Raw genomic sequence first — 11,131 nt, forward strand, 5'->3', positions numbered from 1 at the left:
CTCCTTAGCTAACCTGCACCTACTAGATTCCTCTAGCAGATCCATGCTGATGTCAAGCTTAGTGCGGGCACCTGATCAACATGCGGTATCACGAAACAGGGCTCCTAAACTCAAGCCATCCACTCTACCAAGCCTCCCCGAAGCAGGATTATAGGTGCACGCCAAACACCCAGCTGATAAATGGGCTCTCAATCGATAATACATTACTGTAATAAATTGATTTGATGAGCACGCGGATTCTTTATTGTGTCCAAAATTGGTCTCGTCACTTGTTCTATAACTATTAAAGAGCTTCTCGGTGTTTCAATAAATGAACAAAATGCAAGACCTGACAATGTATGTACTGTGTGCGTCAAGTATTGCAAATCTCAATTTAATATTCCGAAATATCGATCTATGCACTGTAATTTACGCCAAAGCTCATTGATCGTACAAACCTTATTTAGAGTTCTGCAAAATAACATTGCATTTAAGATCATACTTCACAGGATCATTTCTGTAGTATATCTTGACTTGTTTCCCACCAGAAACTTGTCTCCTTTCAACCCACGATGACGAGTTAAGACGCTGGTTTCTGAGCGTGAAACAGGCTGTGAGTGTAGCTGTCTCGACAGCATCAAACACAGTCATTGAGGACCGTTTCCGTTAAATCCATGTGAAATAGCGGAAGGAAACTAGCGTGTTCAGAGTGGTTGAGATGATAAAACAAATTTAAATTCTTGAAAATCTAAAGAGATACATCTTAATAATAATTCCAGGTATTCGTGTCCTTAAATCATCTGCTTGTATGGCAAAATAAATTGTGAAAGTGAGGTTGGTCAATTTGAGGATGTGTCATGACTTTATGATCGTATTGCATTCTTTTAGTTATTGTTATTTAATCATGATTAATTATCGTTCAGAGCTTTTGTCGTCACTGTCTTTTGTGGCTAACTGTCATTTTTAATTTTCTCGTTCCGGGGATGTCCGATCAATGAGCCAACAATCCAAGTGTCATAAGGCTAACGATTGCTTCCCTTACTTAGCTTGCGTTGCATAAGGATCTCAGAGTCAGAGAGATTAGATAGAGCTGCCCGAAGAAACCACCAACGTACAAGCCTCTCGGCTGTGCCGTGCGCTTCGCGCTTTACTTAGCTTGCGTTGCATAAGGATCTCAGAGCCAGAGAGATTAGATAGAGCTGCCCGAAGAAACCACCAACGTACAAGCCTCTCGGCTGTGCCGTGCGCTTCGCGCACGGCGTTTCAAATATCTTTCAGCAACAAAGAGGTTGGAGGACGTCTAGTAGCCTCTCGGCTGTACGCCGAGAGGCTTGTACGTTGGTGGTTTCTTCGGGCAGCTCTATCTAATCTCTCTGGCTCTGAGATCCTTATGCAACGCAAGCTAAGTAAAGCGCGAAGCGCACGGCACAGCCGAGAGGCTTGTACGTTGGTGGTTTCTTCGGGCAGCTCTATCTAATCTCTCTGACTCTGAGATCCTTATGCAACGCAAGCTAAGTAAGGGAAGCAATCGTTAGCCTTATGACACTTGGATTGTTGGCTCATTGATCGGACATCCCCGGAACGAGAAAATTAAAAATGACAGTTAGCCAAAAATAGTGGCGTTTGGAAATATTATCAAATTTTATATTCGGTTGTCCATTGACAAATGTACTTATATGTCCTCGTTTGTTTGGCTAAGGTTGGTGTGTATTTCGAACAGAAAGTACAGCCGAGAGGCTACTAGACGTCCTCCAACCTCTTTGTTGCTGAAAGATATTTGAAACGCCGTGCGCGAAGCGCACGGCACAGCCGAGAGGCTTGTACGTTGGTGGTTTCTTCGGGCAGCTCTATCTAATCTCTCTGGCTCTGAGATCCTTATGCAACGCAAGCTAAGTAAAGCGCGAAGCGCACGGCACAGCCGAGAGGCTTGTACGTTGGTGGTTTCTTCGGGCAGCTCTATCTAATCTCTCTGACTCTGAGATCCTTATGCAACGCAAGCTAAGTAAGGGAAGCAATCGTTAGCCTTATGACACTTGGATTGTTGGCTCATTGATCGGACATCCCCGGAACGAGAAAATTAAAAATGACAGTTAGCCAAAAATAGTGGCGTTTGGAAATATTATCAAATTTTATATTCGGTTGTCCATTGACAAATGTACTTATATGTCCTCGTTTGTTTGGCTAAGGTTGGTGTGTATTTCGAACAGAAAGTAAGCAAGCATTAGAACTAGATTTAGAGGCGAATATGGTCGGGTAATGGCGACTGAATTCATGTCAACGGCCACACCACATAGAACTCACCCGGTCTCGTCAGCTCCCGGAAGTTAAGCTATGTCGGGTCCCGTTAGTACTTGGATGGGTGACCGCTTGGGAATACGGGATGCTGTTGGCATGGTGTAATTTTATTTTTGCTCCCCAAGTTAGATGAGACATGGAATATAATGTATTCTTTAGGTATTAGTTGAAAAGGGTATTGCTGGGACTTTGATTAATGATACCATATATTGTAGAACGCATGTTTGTTTGATCTCGGTAGTTTTAACGACAAAAAAAAAGATAGAGGTTTGGCTATTTTGTTGAGGCTGTTGCATGACGCCCACTCACTGGCACGATCCCACTACTGCCGAACACGGGAACTTTTGGCTGCTAGGTTTCCCTCCTGACCCACTACGCTCCTCCTTAGCTAACCTGCACCTACTAGATTCCTCTAGCAGATCCATGCTGATGTCAAGCTTAGTGCGGGCACCTGATCAACATGCGGTATCACGAAACAGGGCTCCTAAACTCAAGCCATCCACTCTACCAAGCCTCCCCGAAGCAGGATTATAGGTGCACGCCAAACACCCAGCTGATAAATGGGCTCTCAATCGATAATACATTACTGTAATAAATTGATTTGATGAGCACGCGGATTCTTTATTGTGTCCAAAATTGGTCTCGTCACTTGTTCTATAACTATTAAAGAGCTTCTCGGTGTTTCAATAAATGAACAAAATGCAAGACCTGACAATGTATGTACTGTGTGCGTCAAGTATTGCAAATCTCAATTTAATATTCCGAAATATCGATCTATGCACTGTAATTTACGCCAAAGCTCATTGATCGTACAAACCTTATTTAGAGTTCTGCAAAATAACATTGCATTTAAGATCATACTTCACAGGATCATTTCTGTAGTATATCTTGACTTGTTTCCCACCAGAAACTTGTCTCCTTTCAACCCACGATGACGAGTTAAGACGCTGGTTTCTGAGCGTGAAACAGGCTGTGAGTGTAGCTGTCTCGACAGCATCAAACACAGTCATTGAGGACCGTTTCCGTTAAATCCATGTGAAATAGCGGAAGGAAACTAGCGTGTTCAGAGTGGTTGAGATGATAAAACAAATTTAAATTCTTGAAAATCTAAAGAGATACATCTTAATAATAATTCCAGGTATTCGTGTCCTTAAATCATCTGCTTGTATGGCAAAATAAATTGTGAAAGTGAGGTTGGTCAATTTGAGGATGTGTCATGACTTTATGATCGTATTGCATTCTTTTAGTTATTGTTATTTAATCATGATTAATTATCGTTCAGAGCTTTTGTCGTCAGGTGGCGTGGCAAAGCCATATTCTGAAAAAAAAGGACCTAGTGTGATAACGAGAGTAAAATTTGCAACGCCTTCAGCGTAAATTGTATCTCCCTTAATACAGTATGAGCATAATAAAACAAATGAAAATGAACTTTATAAGCATCAAGTGGTCGCGTCTGGAAAAATGAACAACTCAATATTTTATAGCATTTCTTGAATGTTTTGAGTGATATGAGTATTCTTCGTACACCACCGGAAATGTGTTGAACCTCAGTGGTTATTTTGGGCAGTAATCCTTGTAACATTATCGCTTCTCGGCCTTTTGGCTAAGATCAAAGTGTAGTATCTGTTCTTATCAGCTTAATATCTGATACGGGTTCAAATGGACCCCAGAATATTAAACTGATTTTTGGCATACGGTGGGAATACAGTGCTTGCACTGCTCCCGCCACGGGTTGACCCGGTATTGCAGTACCTCCGGGATCGGCTCACCCTCTATGAGGGAGAACATATTGAATAAAACAGAAATTGTCTTAGCACCGTATAATAAAAGACCATGTATAATTGCAAAACTGTCATGTAGACATGTTTGTAATTTTTTCTAATTGTATTTTTTTCGTAATATCAAGAAAAGCATAAAAAAATACGTACTTGATTGTGTTAACTAATTAGTACTGTTCATCTTTCGATGTGATGTTTTTTTTTAAAATATGAAGATGCGTGTATTTTCATATGAAAAGTCGATTTTCTTATTTTCTTATTTGCCAATTGGACGACCAAATGAAAAAAAACAAGCAATTTGTTTCTTGAAAAGTATTTGCAAAGATCAAGACCATGAAATAAATACTGAGCTTTATTTACTATATTTTGCTCGAGTTCGTAATTCAAGTCGATGAAAGAAAGTGGGTGGTATTCTCTAAACGTCAGTCAAATACTTGAACACTCTTTGTCAATATTGTTCTGCTGTATACAAAGTATTAAACAAAGTGAAAAAGCATCCACAATCATACTTACCTGGCTCAGAGGCAACCATGATCACCAAGGTGGTTCCTCCAGGGCGAGGCCTTTCCATTGCACTAAGGATGGGCTGACCCTTGCGATTAATCCAAATGTGATTAACTCGGGAGTACAATTTTTGGTAGTGGGGGACTGCGTTCGCGCCGTTCCCTGAACACACTATAAATGTAAGAAAAATTCTTGTCATCTGCCGGAAGTTGAACTAAATCTGGTCCCGTTAGTAAACGGTAGGGTTGACCGCTTGGGAATACGCGAAGCATCAGATTTTCTTTCTGGGAAGAAACAACAAAGTAATGAAATTCATGTTTAGCTACTTTAATATAAATCATCATGGCCAATGGATTGGCCGTGATCGTCTAGTGGTTAGGACCCTACGTTGTGGTACCTACTAGATATGAATCCGTAGTAACCCAGGTTCGAATCCTGGTCACGGCACTGAAAACTGATTTTTCACGTCAACACGCAGATTAACTATAAATTTTGTTTGGTTGGAAAGTAATGCTCGCTCACTTCAATAGTTCATAATGTGAAAAACAATTTGGAATGAAAACCTGAAATTCCCCCTCCCTTTTTTTGTGTGTGCAGGAAGTTGTTGAAATGTATGGAAGAAAAATACACATTTACAGAATTTCAAGTATTTGACCCGATATTAAGACAAAAATTATTTCATGTATGTAATGAACTGTCCCCTGTTGGTATTAGTCCAATGGGAGATGGAAATTAAAATTTGCCTAGGGTAATCTAAATGAATATTTCTGAACGAAATTGTTGGTCCAACACGTCCAAGCAGAACGAATTCAGCAAATGCTTAAGTAGACTTGCTTTTCTGATTATAATTTAGCTTTGCGCAGTGGCAATATCATAACCAATGAGGGTCTCCCGAGGTGTGATTATTGCTAGTTGAAAACTTTAACCAATACCCCGCCACGATGAAGTGAAATAATCTTTGTCGTCGGCAATTTTTGATAGCTCCATCAGGAGCATTTCAGCGTACAAGAAAAAAAAAATTACAGTCAGTTAGAAAAATTGGAGTGTTGCATAGTGTGTTTATAACATTAAACGGTGAAAGTGAAATCGTATAAGTGATTTTTGTTTCCATTTAGTTGGTATTGCACGTCAGACAAGGCTGATTAATTCGTTCGCTGAAGGCCATTAATATCAGTCAGTTGGAACATTGTGAACACGGGGAAAATATTTGAAAAGGTGATTCCAAATGACAAGGTGAAAAGATTCCACCATGTTTAAAGGGGAAGTTCAATAAATTGTTAACCGCTGTAGGGTGAATGTCGGGGTAAACATCTGATCCCACCACCTACGTGTTGGGCTTGTACCATAAAGATCGTTCATTTTTTTCAAAAATAACACTGCGCACAACTGTTTCGTTCAAAAACATGTTAACGAGCTTTATACATGATATTTACTTTAAAATAACTGTACCCATTGATAAAGAATTGCACAAGGATTTTGATATGTAAACGCATGTTTCGAAAAAAAACCTTACAAGCGCACTTCAAAATTTTGAAATGAATATAAATACAAGGCATACCACTGTTATTTACTCTGGTTTCTAATCAATACCCGGATAAATCTTTCGCCTTTTACTAAAGATTTCCGTGGTTAGGAGCATTGATGAGTCTATATGACTTATTTTTTTAACGCCCGGTCTTCTGATTGGGCACTTTGAATAAATGAAAAATTAAAAACGTCTGTATGCGGAAACAAAGATATTCTACTACTACATACTGACAACATTTGTAAAATGACAAACTGATAGTTTTTCGGTGGTTTTGGTAAGATTAGTGTGTATTTCAAAAAGATAAATCTCAAGCACAAGTAATAGATTAGAGGCGAATATGGTCGGGTAATTGCGTCTAGTTTAATGTCAACGGCCATACCACATAGAACTCACCCGGTCTCGTCAGCTCCCGGAAGTTAAGCTATGTCGGGTCCCGTTAGTACTTGGATGGGTGACCGCTTGGGAATACGGGATGCTGTTGGCATGGAATTATTTTATTTTTGTGAATCCAATTGAATTGAAGTGCTTCCCAAGATGGGTGATACTACATGGACTACAATGTATTATTTTGGCATTAGTTGAAAATGGAAGGAACGTATTTTTTACTGGATATTGCCTACTAGACGTCCTCCAACCTCTTTGTTGCTGAAAGATATTTGAAACGCCGTGCGCGAAGCGCACGGCACAGCCGAGAGGCTACTAGACGTCCTCCAACCTCTTTGTTGCTGAAAGATATTTGAAACGCCGTGCGCGAAGCGCACGGCACAGCCGAGAGGCTTGTACGTTGGTGGTTTCTTCGGGCAGCTCTATCTAATCTCTCTGGCTCTGAGATCCTTATGCAACGCAAGCTAAGTAAAGCGCGAAGCGCACGGCACAGCCGAGAGGCTTGTACGTTGGTGGTTTCTTCGGGCAGCTCTATCTAATCTCTCTGACTCTGAGATCCTTATGCAACGCAAGCTAAGTAAGGGAAGCAATCGTTAGCCTTATGACACTTGGATTGTTGGCTCATTGATCGGACATCCCCGGAACGAGAAAATTAAAAATGACAGTTAGCCAAAAATAGTGGCGTTTGGAAATATTATCAAATTTTATATTCGGTTGTCCATTGACAAATGTACTTATATGTCCTCGTTTGTTTGGCTAAGGTTGGTGTGTATTTCGAACAGAAAGTACAGCCGAGAGGCTACTAGACGTCCTCCAACCTCTTTGTTGCTGAAAGATATTTGAAACGCCGTGCGCGAAGCGCACGGCACAGCCGAGAGGCTTGTACGTTGGTGGTTTCTTCGGGCAGCTCTATCTAATCTCTCTGGCTCTGAGATCCTTATGCAACGCAAGCTAAGTAAAGCGCGAAGCGCACGGCACAGCCGAGAGGCTTGTACGTTGGTGGTTTCTTCGGGCAGCTCTATCTAATCTCTCTGACTCTGAGATCCTTATGCAACGCAAGCTAAGTAAGGGAAGCAATCGTTAGCCTTATGACACTTGGATTGTTGGCTCATTGATCGGACATCCCCGGAACGAGAAAATTAAAAATGACAGTTAGCCAAAAATAGTGGCGTTTGGAAATATTATCAAATTTTATATTCGGTTGTCCATTGACAAATGTACTTATATGTCCTCGTTTGTTTGGCTAAGGTTGGTGTGTATTTCGAACAGAAAGTACAGCCGAGAGGCTACTAGACGTCCTCCAACCTCTTTGTTGCTGAAAGATATTTGAAACGCCGTGCGCGAAGCGCACGGCACAGCCGAGAGGCTTGTACGTTGGTGGTTTCTTCGGGCAGCTCTATCTAATCTCTCTGGCTCTGAGATCCTTATGCAACGCAAGCTAAGTAAAGCGCGAAGCGCACGGCACAGCCGAGAGGCTTGTACGTTGGTGGTTTCTTCGGGCAGCTCTATCTAATCTCTCTGACTCTGAGATCCTTATGCAACGCAAGCTAAGTAAGGGAAGCAATCGTTAGCCTTATGACACTTGGATTGTTGGCTCATTGATCGGACATCCCCGGAACGAGAAAATTAAAAATGACAGTTAGCCAAAAATAGTGGCGTTTGGAAATATTATCAAATTTTATATTCGGTTGTCCATTGACAAATGTACTTATATGTCCTCGTTTTAACGTACAGCCGAGAGGCTTGTACGTTGGTGGTTTCTTCGGGCAGCTCTATCTAATCTCTCTGGCTCTGAGATCCTTATGCAACGCAAGCTAAGTAAAGCGCGAAGCGCACGACACAGCCGAGAGGCTTGTACGTTGGTGGTTTCTTCGGGCAGCTCTATCTAATCTCTCTGACTCTGAGATCCTTATGCAACGCAAGCTAAGTAAGGGAAGCAATCGTTAGCCTTATGACACTTGGATTGTTGGCTCATTGATCGGACATCCCCGGAACGAGAAAATTAAAAATGACAGTTAGCCAAAAATAGTGGCGTTTGGAAATATTATCAAATTTTATATTCGGTTGTCCATTGACAAATGTACTTATATGTCCTCGTTTTAACGTACAGCCGAGAGGCTTGTACGTTGGTGGTTTCTTCGGGCAGCTCTATCTAATCTCTCTGGCTCTGAGATCCTTATGCAACGCAAGCTAAGTAAAGCGCGAAGCGCACGGCACAGCCGAGAGGCTTGTACGTTGGTGGTTTCTTCGGGCAGCTCTATCTAATCTCTCTGACTCTGAGATCCTTATGCAACGCAAGCTAAGTAAGGGAAGCAATCGTTAGCCTTATGACACTTGGATTGTTGGCTCATTGATCGGACATCCCCGGAACGAGAAAATTAAAAATGACAGTTAGCCAAAAATAGTGGCGTTTGGAAATATTATCAAATTTTATATTCGGTTGTCCATTGACAAATGTACTTATATGTCCTCGTTTGTTTGGCTAAGGTTGGTGTGTATTTCGAACAGAAAGTACAGCCGAGAGGCTACTAGACGTCCTCCAACCTCTTTGTTGCTGAAAGATATTTGAAACGCCGTGCGCGAAGCGCACGGCACAGCCGAGAGGCTTGTACGTTGGTGGTTTCTTCGGGCAGCTCTATCTAATCTCTCTGGCTCTGAGATCCTTATGCAACGCAAGCTAAGTAAAGCGCGAAGCGCACGGCACAGCCGAGAGGCTTGTACGTTGGTGGTTTCTTCGGGCAGCTCTATCTAATCTCTCTGACTCTGAGATCCTTATGCAACGCAAGCTAAGTAAGGGAAGCAATCGTTAGCCTTATGACACTTGGATTGTTGGCTCATTGATCGGACATCCCCGGAACGAGAAAATTAAAAATGACAGTTAGCCAAAAATAGTGGCGTTTGGAAATATTATCAAATTTTATATTCGGTTGTCCATTGACAAATGTACTTATATGTCCTCGTTTGTTTGGCTAAGGTTGGTGTGTATTTCGAACAGAAAGTAAGCAAGCATTAGAACTAGATTTAGAGGCGAATATGGTCGGGTAATGGCGACTGAATTGATGTCAACGGCCACACCACATAGAACTCACCCGGTCTCGTCAGCTCCCGGAAGTTAAGCTATGTCGGGTCCCGTTAGTACTTGGATGGGTGACCGCTTGGGAATACGGGATGCTGTTGGCATGGTGTAATTTTATTTTTGCTCCCCAAGTTAGATGAGACATGGAATATAATGTATTCTTTAGGTATTAGTTGAAAAGGGTATTGCTGGGACTTTGATTAATGATACCATATATTGTAGAACGCATGTTTGTTTGATCTCGGTAGTTTTAACGACAAAAAAAAAGATAGAGGTTTGGCTATTTTGTTGAGGCTGTTGCATGACGCCCACTCACTGGCACGATCCCACTACTGCCGAACACGGGAACTTTTGGCTGCTAGGTTTCCCTCCTGACCCACTACGCTCCTCCTTAGCTAACCTGCACCTACTAGATTCCTCTAGCAGATCCATGCTGATGTCAAGCTTAGTGCGGGCACCTGATCAACATGCGGTATCACGAAACAGGGCTCCTAAACTCAAGCCATCCACTCTACCAAGCCTCCCCGAAGCAGGATTATAGGTGCACGCCAAACACCCAGCTGATAAATGGGCTCTCAATCGATAATACATTACTGTAATAAATTGATTTGATGAGCACGCGGATTCTTTATTGTGTCCAAAATTGGTCTCGTCACTTGTTCTATAACTATTAAAGAGCTTCTCGGTGTTTCAATAAATGAACAAAATGCAAGACCTGACAATGTATGTACTGTGTGCGTCAAGTATTGCAAATCTCAATTTAATATTCCGAAATATCGATCTATGCACTGTAATTTACGCCAAAGCTCATTGATCGTACAAACCTTATTTAGAGTTCTGCAAAATAACATTGCATTTAAGATCATACTTCACAGGATCATTTCTGTAGTATATCTTGACTTGTTTCCCACCAGAAACTTGTCTCCTTTCAACCCACGATGACGAGTTAAGACGCTGGTTTCTGAGCGTGAAACAGGCTGTGAGTGTAGCTGTCTCGACAGCATCAAACACAGTCATTGAGGACCGTTTCCGTTAAATCCATGTGAAATAGCGGAAGGAAACTAGCGTGTTCAGAGTGGTTGAGATGATAAAACAAATTTAAATTCTTGAAAATCTAAAGAGATACATCTTAATAATAATTCCAGGTATTCGTGTCCTTAAATCATCTGCTTGTATGGCAAAATAAATTGTGAAAGTGAGGTTGGTCAATTTGAGGATGTGTCATGACTTTATGATCGTATTGCATTCTTTTAGTTATTGTTATTTAATCATGATTAATTATCGTTCAGAGCTTTTGTCGTCACTGTCTTTTGTGGCTAACTGTCATTTTTAATTTTCTCGTTCCGGGGATGTCCGATCAATGAGCCAACAATCCAAGTGTCATAAGGCTAACGATTGCTTCCCTTACTTAGCTTGCGTTGCATAAGGATCTCAGAGTCAGAGAGATTAGATAGAGCTGCCCGAAGAAACCACCAACGTACAAGCCTCTCGGCTGTGCCGTGCGCTTCGCGCTTTACTTAGCTTGCGTTGCATAAGGATCTCAGAGCCAGAGAGATTAGATAGAGCTGCCCGAAGAAACCACCAACG

At 41.6% G+C, this 11,131-nt stretch overlaps 10 non-coding genes across 10 annotated transcripts; all 10 read left to right on the forward strand.

Moving 5' to 3' along the window:
• The first annotated feature begins 471 nt into the window (after positions 1 to 471).
• Positions 472 to 693, forward strand: LOC124319430. The gene has a single exon (XR_006913123.1). It is a non-coding gene; the product is annotated as a small nucleolar RNA U3 (small nucleolar RNA).
• A 1,559-nt stretch (positions 694 to 2,252) lies between these two features.
• LOC124319415 lies at positions 2,253 to 2,371 on the forward strand. Its single transcript, XR_006913108.1, has one exon. It is a non-coding gene; the product is annotated as a 5S ribosomal RNA (ribosomal RNA).
• A 754-nt stretch (positions 2,372 to 3,125) lies between these two features.
• Positions 3,126 to 3,347, forward strand: LOC124319431. The gene has a single exon (XR_006913124.1). It is a non-coding gene; the product is annotated as a small nucleolar RNA U3 (small nucleolar RNA).
• A 510-nt stretch (positions 3,348 to 3,857) lies between these two features.
• LOC124319421 lies at positions 3,858 to 4,048 on the forward strand. Its single transcript, XR_006913113.1, has one exon. It is a non-coding gene; the product is annotated as a U2 spliceosomal RNA (small nuclear RNA).
• A 509-nt stretch (positions 4,049 to 4,557) lies between these two features.
• Positions 4,558 to 4,721, forward strand: LOC124319419. Its single transcript, XR_006913111.1, has one exon. It is a non-coding gene; the product is annotated as a U1 spliceosomal RNA (small nuclear RNA).
• A 686-nt stretch (positions 4,722 to 5,407) lies between these two features.
• LOC124319435 lies at positions 5,408 to 5,549 on the forward strand. Its single transcript, XR_006913129.1, has one exon. It is a non-coding gene; the product is annotated as a U4 spliceosomal RNA (small nuclear RNA).
• Positions 5,550 to 6,123: 574 nt separating this feature from the next.
• On the forward strand, positions 6,124 to 6,246 carry LOC124319437. The gene has a single exon (XR_006913131.1). It is a non-coding gene; the product is annotated as a U5 spliceosomal RNA (small nuclear RNA).
• A 203-nt stretch (positions 6,247 to 6,449) lies between these two features.
• LOC124319422 lies at positions 6,450 to 6,568 on the forward strand. The gene has a single exon (XR_006913114.1). It is a non-coding gene; the product is annotated as a 5S ribosomal RNA (ribosomal RNA).
• Positions 6,569 to 9,529: 2,961 nt separating this feature from the next.
• Positions 9,530 to 9,648, forward strand: LOC124319416. Its single transcript, XR_006913109.1, has one exon. It is a non-coding gene; the product is annotated as a 5S ribosomal RNA (ribosomal RNA).
• Positions 9,649 to 10,402: 754 nt separating this feature from the next.
• Positions 10,403 to 10,624, forward strand: LOC124319432. The gene has a single exon (XR_006913125.1). It is a non-coding gene; the product is annotated as a small nucleolar RNA U3 (small nucleolar RNA).
• The last annotated feature ends 507 nt before the right edge of the window (positions 10,625 to 11,131 follow it).

The sequence above is a fragment of the Daphnia pulicaria genome, unplaced genomic scaffold (genome assembly GCF_021234035.1).
Source record: "Daphnia pulicaria isolate SC F1-1A unplaced genomic scaffold, SC_F0-13Bv2 h1tg000163l, whole genome shotgun sequence".
Classification (NCBI taxonomy): domain Eukaryota; kingdom Metazoa; phylum Arthropoda; class Branchiopoda; order Diplostraca; family Daphniidae; genus Daphnia; species Daphnia pulicaria.